The 11,097-nt window shown below is 42.0% G+C and overlaps 1 long non-coding RNA gene across 1 annotated transcript; it reads left to right on the forward strand.

The window, feature by feature from the left end:
- Nucleotides 1-955: 955 nt before the first annotated feature.
- LOC107182794 lies at nt 956-2,025 on the forward strand. Its single transcript, XR_001513527.1, has 2 exons — nt 956-1,647; nt 1,782-2,025. It is a non-coding gene; the product is annotated as an uncharacterized LOC107182794 (long non-coding RNA).
- The last annotated feature ends 9,072 nt before the right edge of the window (nt 2,026-11,097 follow it).

The raw sequence follows: 11,097 nt of genomic DNA on the forward strand, positions 1-11,097 counted from the left end.
ATACCTATGACAAAGTTTGATTTATAAGTTAGGTATATGTAGGAGATTAACAGCAATAATTAATAACAGAATACACTATAATAAAAGTAATGTGAATGTTTCATCTGTCTCGTGAAATATCTTATTGGACTGTACTCACCCTTCTTCTGTGATGTTGTGTTGACAGTAAGGAACTAAAATCACAAAGTGTCACAGTGGATAAAGGGAGACTGCTGTATACCAGATATTAGAACTTATACTAAGAAGGAAACAAATGATGTGCATACACACACATGTGTGTGTGTAAAAGAGTACAGAAGTGATGGGTTGGAGCCAATCATGCAAATAGGAGAAGAAAAGAATTCCAGGCAGAAAACAGAATATTTGCTTACTGTTTCCAAAAGAGCTATCTTTTGGACAAAAGCAGTATACAATTATCTAAATCAGGGGTTGGCAAATCCCCCCGTCATCTGTTTCTATAAATAAAATGTTGTCCTGCTTTTATAGATAAAGTGTTTTGGGAACACAGGCAGTCCTGTCCTTTGGCGTATTTTCTGTAGCAGTTTTCACACGACAATGGTAGAGTGTAGAAAGCGGCTATTGGGTCAAGCCTTGGACTGACCTGTGGCAGAGCCACATAAAAGTCCCAGCTTAAAGGGAAGAGCCCTCCTAGCACAATTAAGCTTGACCTCATAGTCCTCCCTTATTCTCCTAGGTAGCTAATGGGCTGTGGGAAGTGCGCAAGTGCTGCCAAAACAAGGCTTGAGTAACCAAATAGATTTGAAACTTGCAAGAACTTTGTAAACATGTTGACCACTTCCCCTTGTTTTGCTTTGTGTGATCTGACTATACAATAAAGCTTCAGCGTACAGGTTGGGTCATTGTTTCCTCATCCAGGCACAGTGATCCCACCTGGTCCCAACTGTATTCTCTTGCCTGTCTTCTTTAATCCTTCACCGCTCCTCCTCAGGTTCACCCTTGGCCGTGCTGGACGTGGTTCAGTAGAGCACTGTGGTTGCGTCAAAGCTGCCGTGGCCTGCAAAGCTGAAAATATCTACTTTCTGGCTCTTTACAGAAAAAATTTCCCAGTCCATGATCCAAATCACCAGGCTGAATAATCATTACATCTGTGGGCCTTTTAATTCTGTGTCTTTAGCCCTGTGAGGTCAAACCAAACTTTGTAGAAACTGCTAGAATGTACCTGGTGATGGTAGTTGGTAATTGTTGAGTGAAACTATGTTCCCAACACTCTGTGAAGCACTTTACATGAGCTGTATTATCCTTAATGCTCGCAATAGCCCTATTCAGTGAGTGCTATTTTCACTTCAGCTTATAGGTGAGGAAACAGACACAGAGAAGTTAAGTAACTTACTTGATGTCACCCAGCAAGTAAGTGGTGGCATCAAGGGTCAAAAGCACACAGCCTGGGTGGGAAACACTATCCTAAACTGCCCTCATCACTCAACATTCTGCAGCTCCTCCACCACCACAGACCCGCTGCTTCCAACTGCTTGTCTATCCCAACTTGCACAAGTAAACAAACATCTTGCCACAAGAATTTAGAACTTGCTTTGGAGCCAAATGTTACAGTTATCCCTTGCTTAGCATTCAGGATTCAAGGCATGCTTCCAAGTCATTTCCTCTCAAGCTTCATTGAGAAGCATTTGGGTAAATATTTTATGCTTTCAGGGATGACCCTGGCCACACTGGAAACCCAAGCTATTTCTATAATTACCCAAATGTGCTCACTATCCGATGTACTACATTATTCTGCAACCTTCTCCCTTGTTTATGGCTAGGAGATGAGACTCTTGAGCCAATACCACCCTTCTTTTTCTCTCCGTGTCCTGAGCATGCAACATACCTTCAGTGTCTCCCCCACCCACCCCCCCACCCCCCGGGTTGCTGGACAATCTCCACTTAAATCCCAGATGTACTGGGGATGACAAGTTTAAACTCTCCTGAAAAGTCTGTTTCAGAAAGTTCAAGTTCTCTGATGTTCGCTCCTAGCAGCTCTGTCCGATAAACTGTATGTGCTAATCTGCATGAAGGATGTTGGTGTTTCTAGATTTGATTTGATTTTTTGCAAGCCTATTCACTTCTGAGGTGGTTTCCCACAGGTTGGAATACCTTCCCAAAGTCACTTTGTACTTCAACATTTATACACCCATGAAAACACTAGAGAATTGCCATTTTTTTCCGTGTTCGAGTATAGGGTTTGAATAGTTATTGAATAACCACACTGTGCTAAACAGTACCTAATCGCACAGATGGGCCTTGTCCCTGTCATCATGGAATGGCAGGGATAAGGACCAGTAAAGAGAAAATAAATATATACCATAGTGAGTTTATAATGAACAAAGTCCATGGCGCCTACCTAGGAGGTGGGTGGAGGTCATGGTCAAGGAAAACTCCCAGAGGGGTAGATTTAGAAGGGAAAATTTATCAGACTTGGGGTATAGGAGGGAGAGGATTGGAAATTAAGGAGTTGAGCTCACATCTGGTTTTATCGTCAGCGTTCTGTTGACTTATTAGCCATTTCTTGGTATATGTTTCTACACACATCCAAAATTGATAGTCATCGATTCAAATTAACACACTTTCTGTAATTTTTCATGTATGTTATTGTGTTTCAAGACAGCCAAAGAATCAATCCAGCCTCACTTTGCTAGTAACCAGGTGTGAGATTTTGGACAAATCACTGAATTTTGCTCAACGTCAATCTTTTCATCTTCACAAGGATACTGAACAAAATAACTTCTCTGGTTTCTTCCACCTCTGAAATTCTACCCTGTTAAACCCTGTCCTTCTCATCATGCTTTCCTAACCTCCATGGCTTTGTGCGGAATTTCCCAACTTTGAACCTGACGATGGCATATCTGTTAGAATTGTATTATACTATGTGTCACACCAAATCTGACTGACCAGGAACTGAAGCAAATTGGGGGTTTTCTTGCTCTCAGGTCTGAAGGAGTCCAGCTTTAGGCAATCTATGGAGAAGCCAGGCAATGACCTCAGGGGCCCAAGCTCCGTCCATCTTCCTTCTTAGTCACCTGTGCTCCCAAGGCAGCTGGCCCATCTCCAGCTTCAAGTCTGTGTCCTCGGCCAGAAGAAGGGACAGCAAAAAGGGCAAAGGGCAAGGTCTAGCTGGATAAACTCTCTTTGAAAGAGTTTTCCAGAAGTTCTTAGTAGCATTTGCTTAACTCTCATTGGTCAGAACTGTCACATGGCCACCCCTAGGTGTAGGGGAGTGCTCTTTTCTTTGGTTGGGTACATGGATGCACTAAACAAAAGGAGACTGCATTTATAAGAAAGGGAGAAGGAATATTGGATAGGCAGGTTGGATTCTTTTGTTACTCAGATGTCTATCAAAATAGTTTAAAACAGGTCTCGCATAACCACTGACCAATCAGTGCAGCTGCTCAGCACACTGTAGCAACACATCCCAGTCGATGGGGTGTTTTTCTGCTTGGCAGGACAGTCATTACATGCAGCTTTTATCCTTCTTCCCCCCATGTAATAAGGCTTAAGTTCATCAAGGGCAGGACCATACTTTGCAGATATTCTTTCCAGTCCCCAGGAAAGCGACATTAATACAGAATAAGTGTTCACTTTTGTTGAAAGGAGTTGAATTATTCATATTATAATCCAAGGATGATACACCCAGGCAAAGAAGCATTCATGTTATTACCTATTCTGTTTCCTCGGGACTGAATGACCCCTCTGAATGGTGACTGTATAATCCTGAATGCCACAGTACAATTGATTAAAAAACTGGGAGACGGAGATGGGCTTTGAAAGTTGTTCAAATCATTTACAATTATTCAAAGGGATTATTATAGACTTAAAAAAAAAAAAGTATTGCCCGAAGTAAAAAGCTTCAGGCATAATAGAGGTTCCGAAGCCCTTTCTCTTCATTTATGAAATTGAATAGATCTAACCAAAAGCCCCCCCCCCCCCTTTCAATAAAATCAGTTCCACGGAGAGTTGCATCTGGTCCTTCCAGCCTATAAGACACCTAGTAATGTATTACTTCTTTTCACTAAAATCTCAAGTAACCATAATGCTCAAGATTAACTCAAAAATTCATGTAGCAATCTTGATTCTTTTTTTAAAGCTATATATTTAATGTTTATCATTTGATTTTCATTAATTCAATTTTTTTCAAAGTGCTTCTATTTTTCTCTGCTTTATTCATTTTTAAATGATGTTTCAGTGGTTGTATTTTTTTTCATTTGCTCTAACTCTCGTTTATTCTCCATTCCATGTGCTTCTGGAAATGCAGTACAAGTGTATCCAAAAGTATTTGGAAAATTATTGGGATACCAAGAAAAAAATATATGTAATACCTATTCCAAATTGGTTTTGACAAGACCTATCTTTGAATCATCATATCCATTGAAACATCTCTTAAGTGCAAATTATTCTATGGTGTAATAGAGGTTAGAATATAATGGGTGTTTTGTTTCCTTACTTTATCTGTAACCTCTTGCCTTAGTCCTCCAGAGAAATCTCTCTCTTTTTTTATGTTCTTACTTGGCTAACTTCCTTTATTAATAAAGTATGATGGGGCATCTTCTTTAACCATACATGTTCAAGTCTAACCTGAACTCTTTCTTTACTCATTTCATTATCTTTGAAATTGGGATATATCTTTAAATTTGGGGCCTATCATGATTTAATTGGAAGATTTTGGGGGCAGTAAGTAAAATAATGATAGCAAATAAAACAATCAATAGCTTCTCAGATGCATTGAAATGAAGGAGCCTCCAACAGTAACAGTGAACTTTTAAGAATTTCTGAATGCATCCTGCTCTGAACTATACGATTGTTTTTGACTGGAGCCATACCATATCCTAAACAGAACGAGGTTTAAGTTTTAGAAAATAGGAGTACACTGGCTCATTTTTGTCGGCCAAGGAATTAGTCCATTCCAGATATTTCAATTCTCAACTGAATGGTTTAAGATGTTCCCATTCCCATCACCACTCACTCACCAGCAACACTTTTAAATTAACCTTGGAAACAAGCGAGTAAACAGTCATCATTCTGCCAAGTCCAACTACCCCTAAGAACGCCTACGTCCGATAGTCAGCAAACAACCAGATTGCAAACCAGAAGTGGCAGCATTGACATTGTGCTACTTGTTTGCTACTCCGCAAGGGTCATTAGCTGTGCTGCCCCAAGATGTGAGGGACAGAAACAGTTCAAGGGCCAGAGACAAACAGCATTTAGATGGTCCCCAAGTGGCTGAGGAAACAGGAAATCTAAAACAGATTTTCCGCCTAAGGTTCCCCTCTGAACAGTCTTCAGGATTACACAGTGTAAAATAGGAACACTTTTGGCTACTAATCCTTAATAATCCTAAACCTTGGATACTAAAACCAGAAGATAATTATTCTTTTATATTTCTCGGTATAAAGGTGTTCTTGATTTCAATGACCACAATCATAACAATCCTCTAGTTTAATTAAAAGAGTGTGTTCCTTCCTCACAGTATTAGAGGCTTCAAATGCTTAAAGAACCTTTTCATAAGCACCCCCTCATGGGGACTTACAGATCAGGACAAAGGGAACATGTTAAGAATGTTCTTAATATTGCAATTAACCGGGAATTATTTTTTAAAACCATTCCTTATGAATTCTGGACAATATCTTTTCATGTCTTAGAGGTTGTTGTTTTATTGTCCTTTTAAGTAGGATTGCAACCCAGCTTGTAGATGCTACAAGCTTCTTGGGGAGGGTGGATTTCACACTTGTGGTCTCTGAGCCAAAGTGGGCAGAAAGCCACTTTGTTCAGGTTCACTTACCCCCACGGTCGCCCCAGTCAAGATGACCGCTGGTCATTTTGTGCCGACTCACATCCATGCTGTGCTGTCCAGTGGACTGGAGCAACCACGCTGCCTTTAAGTGATCCCAATTTGGCACTGTTGTGCTTGCAACATTCAGCTCTAAACTCTCTCCTTCCCTCGTCAGTCAAGGACACCCGGACTTTGGTTCTTTGGAAGTTATAGTAGGACATTTTATTCATTTGGCACTCATTCCCAAGAGGATTTGAAGTTACATAATTTCAATATGACTCTGCTGTCCTGTGACCTCAGCGAGTTATAACAGTAATAGAGCCTCCAGCGTTCCCCAGTGTCCCACTGTTACAAAGCACTTCCATGCACCTCCTTTTGTTAAAGTTACTAGCCTCGGAGAAAGCCAGTTGCCCCATGTGCTTCTGTGAAAGCCAGCAGGTGGAAGAACGCTTGGGGAAATGGGGCGCTGGACAAATGCAAGGGTCACCCTGTGAGTCTGTCGACCGGTAGGACTAGAGTGTCAATGTGTTGGCCCAAGTTTGGTTTCAGGTCTGGCCTCAGAGAAGTTCCCATTCAGGATATTTGTCAAGAATGAGAGGTTAGAAATGCCAGCACCAGGAGGTCAGGCTGGTAGTCTACCAAGAATTCATACAGGAAGCGTGTTGGAAAGACAGAAATGGAGGACTTTGGCCTGCATTGGCCTTGAAAGGGGACCCTGAATTCTCCCCGCTGATGACTGTAGGAATATCTAAACTCTGGCATACAGCTGAACTGTAAGCCTCCAGTCTCCAAGAATCAGAGCAATTCTGAGTTGAAAGTCTTACTGGTCTCCCCTGACCAAATTCACTAACCCCTCTAGGGTTTCCTAGGGTCTCTGCTTGAGCACCCACAGAAACAAGAAGCTTGTTTCCTACCGGAGTTGCCCATTTCATCATTGGGGCATAATAATCATTAAAAAGTTATTCTTCCTCTTGAGTCTAGGCCTTCAGCCTTCTAACATGACCCATTTGTGGGCAAGTGGAATTGTCAGCAAGGCACTTCTCTACCCTTTTTTGAACTCGAATTTGCTTCTATGTCATTTCCTCCAGTGAGAGGATTTCTCTGTGTGTGCCTTTGGATACACTTTCTTAAGATCATAACTTTGAATGGTTTTAGAGACAGCACACAAAGCCCCTGCGAGTTGCATATCTGCCTTTCTACTCTCAGCTTCCCTGTGTCTTCTGTGTCTCTGATATCTTTTCTTCTTCTGCACCTAACTCTCTTGTAATACTCCTGAAAATTAAGCATGAACTCACACACAGAGAGAGGCAGAGGATTCTAAATGAAAAGAGCAGAGAAACTTGGTTCAAGCCTGGAGAAATTTCCACCGCTAAAGTTTCATAATAAGTATTTACCCAATAGGGGTGGAAGAGAATAATGGGAGAATATAAGTGAAGAGTCATTATAAATTGTAGTGTGCTATAAATCCACTACGTACTTTACCGTTATGTTCTACAAGGCCTCGAGATCCTTGTTTTATGCTAGAGGATATTAAACAGAGAAGAAGAGTGACATGTCCCAGGACCACAGGATCCATTGGTGGCAGAGCCAGGAATGGAACCCAGATCTTCCAACTCACAATCCCTTCTTCCCTTTACTGCCTCTGTGTTGAACAGTGAATTCAATAAGATCATCCATGCACAGACCCTAACTAGTACCCAGCAAACATGAGGAGCCCATAACTAGTGGCTGAAGAAATGTCTGAGCAAACAAATGAACGAACCACGAGTACCTTTTTCCAATGACATTTTATAGTTTCCCTCTAAATGTCACTTACGTTGTAATCATTTTTAATTAGGTCTCTTAAGGAGTGTGGTTCTCAAGATGTACTTGTGAAGATTAAATGAGACAATGCATTAAAGTGCTCAAAAACAGTGTCTGGCAGTCAATAAATGTTAACTATTATCTTTCTCTGTTTTCCAGCCATTTCTAAAAATAAGACTATGCTGATGCTGTAAGAACTCACTCATCTGAAAATCACTTTGCAATTTACTAATGAAAGGAATTCTGGGATTGCAAAAGCATTAGGACTGGTTGTCAGTTTCTATCCTGTGCCTTTAACTAGGCCATCCATGCCTACCCCTTGTTGTTGGCACCCCAACAGCCACAAAGTCCTGGATTCTTTCACTTCTTCCTCTGGGCTTGTGTTTACTCAGCCCCTGACCTTGGGGTTCTGTCTCCCATTCCCAGCACGTTGGACCTGACAAGTTAGTATTTTGCTCTATACTAGTTGAGCCTTAGCATTCTTGCTCCCTCTCTGTCAATCTCAATCTCAACCTCAGTCAAGACTTTTAGATTTCCCTGTGGTTCCCTTCATTCCCGGTGCTGTATTCCTTCTGAACAAGGCCTATTCCTGCCACCCAACTTGGTGTGTTTGCCTCACACATGTCTGATGTGAGGTCAGACATGCTCCATATTATAGCATTTGTTATAAATATTGACTTTTGATACTTGGGGCTCAGAGATCGTCTTAGTCTCCATATTTCAGTATTTCAGGCACAGAAAGGGATGATTTTTTCTTCTTTATTTTTGTGTTAACTCAACTGGTTCTTTACAGCCCTTCCATCTGTTGGCTCTGGTCTCCCAGTTTGAAGAGTGATTCCTGAGTGCTCTATTGGCTCATTTTTCCTTCTAGAGCTCCATACACATAGTTACAAATCGCCATACATGATCTGTGCCTGTTGCCAAAATGCTTGAAACTTCCTTCTGAATCTCTGAATCTATCTGACAATTTGTCAAGACTAAAGGCTAACCTTGGGCTAATGTCAGTGAACAAGAAAGAACTTTGGCAAATTTACCAATTAATATTATGCCTGAAGTTCTGGTGTGGACAAGAAATATTTATTATCTTTTTATTCTCTGTGTCTTCTGATGAATTACCATTTGATATATTCTAAATGTTAGTGGTATATATACTTTCACTATCCCATCCAGAATGCAAGTTCCTTCAGAGAATGGACTTGAACTATTCATATTTAAAGCACTTAAAACAGTATTTGGCAAATCGCAGGCAAGCAATCAGTGTTTGTTGAACACTGAATGAATGAATGAGTGAATGAATGAAAGCAGGATAGAGTTGAGCCTTTAGCATGAAGAGACCCCAGATTGAGTTTCGGTTATGCCACTTCCCAGCTATGAGACTTCTCTGAATTTTAATTTCTTCATCAATAAAATGGGGATAATAATAGGACTTAGCTCATAGGTTTTGGGGGAGAATTAAATAAGATAACACATATAAAGTTCTTAGCACAGTGGCTGGCATATTTTCAGAACTTAATAAAAGTTGACATTTATGTCTAGTCTTTGCAGTGAATATCCTCAAATATTGAAGCTTATTAGAGGTAATTGAACTAATTTAATATGACCTGTAGCGGTGACTGTATTAAAGACAAATTAGTTTAATTCAGCTGTCAGCAAGATTTTACTTAAAGAGCCACATTGAAAAAAGAAATGTATGTTTTGGTCGCACCACCATGCCTAATACACTTTACTAGGCTTCTAGAGGTGGGCAGGATAGGATAGATATGACGCAGTCCCTTCCCTCTGGGAACGTAAGCTCCAGAGGACTTACTATATCCGCAGTACTTGCTGAGGCATTGTTGCCTCCTGCATCATCTGATTTACTCCCTGTGCTGCGCAAAATTATCCTACAACCCTTGGTGTCTCTTTGAACCCTCACCATGACAAGAAACCCACTGCTTCTCAAACTGCTTGCTCTATTTGGGAAAAGTAGGCACCATTAGAAAGATCTCTCTAGAATTAGCACAAATCTATCTCCCTATGATTTCTGCACATTGACCCAACTTCTGCCTTCCAGATACACCCAGAATAAATCCATTTTCCCCCTATGTACCAGAGGTCAGCAAAGTAAGGTCTGCAGGCCAAATCTAGCCCACCATTTATTTTTGTAAATAAAGTTTACTGGGACACAGTCACGCCCATTTCTTTAAATATTGTTTGTGGACAGTTGCAATAGACGCGATTGCATAGAGAACTTATTGAATAGAGAACTTATGGACCACAAAGTTGAAAATATTGACTCTTTGACCCTGGAAGAAATGTTTTTGGCCTCTGCTGTACATGACAGGCCTTGACACCCTTAAAGACAACTGGCATGTCTTCTCTTTAAGTAGGAAGCTCAGAATTGAGCCTAGAACTCTAAATGGGAGCTAATGGAGGCTGAATGGAGTAGCACTATCACCTCCCTTGTTCTGGACACCATACTCCCATGATGTGGCTGTTACCCACAAGGGCTCACTGCCTTGTGTATAGAAGCCAATACTATGGCACTGGCTTTTGAGGAAAGCAAAAGCTTTATTGTAAAGTCAACCTAAGAAGAGACAGGAGGCAGCAGTCAAATCTGTCTCTCTGATGGGGGGTTTGGGGTGAGTTTTAAGGGGTTTGGGGGAACAGGCTGCTTGCCATTCGACTGTGCTGGTGGAGCAGATGTCCATTGGAGGGAATTTTAGAATTTGACCCTTTACAGTCCAATATGGCAAGTAGGGCTTCAGACCAGACCTTCCCGGACCCTTTGCTTTGGGAGGGGTTCCAGCATTCAGATGCCCGACCTGTCCCAGCCCCTTGGCACCTTGACAGGGAGAAAGTTTGGTTCTGGGTGTAATTGGCAATGTTCTGCCCTCTGCACATGCTCCGGCTACATAACTTGCAGTTTTGTTCTGTTGTCGCTGAAAAACAGCTCAATATCTTGTAAGAAACAGGATAGGGCCGGTTTCGGTTGCTTCTGCCGTGACAAGGTCAGTGATCACGTTGATCTTTGATGGGTACATAATACTTGATTGTATAAAGGACTAAGTCTCTGAGATTGTCCCCACCCCCCCCACCCCCCTGAAAAAACCCCCCCCCCCCCCCCCCTGAGCTTCTGCTAAATCCCCCCTCCCCACCTGCGGTGGTGGGGCCCAGCATTGGAAACTATGTACAAAGCTTGCATCGCCGCAGCCCAGAGCAGTCGGGAGCAATTCCGCACACAGACAAGGGCCATATCGTCAGGGTCAGACAGGAATAAGGTGGCAAGCTCAGCTGGGATTTTTAAGAGAATAAAATAAAGAGGCCATTTACATCCCTGTGGGTGGGGTTGAGATACTCAGGAGGGAATGTGTCACCCCCCTCTCCTCCTTTAGGGGGTAGGAGAAGGCAATTTTGCCGGGACCCAGTCATAGCTGGAGCCTGGAAGAGGGGCTGCCCACCTGGAGCTGTGGATGGAGACAGGGCCACTGTCGGAACTAAGCCCCGAGGAAGGCAGGGGGCGAGAGCAGCAGTCA

The sequence above is a fragment of the Myotis davidii genome, unplaced genomic scaffold (genome assembly GCF_000327345.1).
Source record: "Myotis davidii unplaced genomic scaffold, ASM32734v1 scaffold496, whole genome shotgun sequence".
Lineage (NCBI taxonomy): Eukaryota > Metazoa > Chordata > Mammalia > Chiroptera > Vespertilionidae > Myotis > Myotis davidii.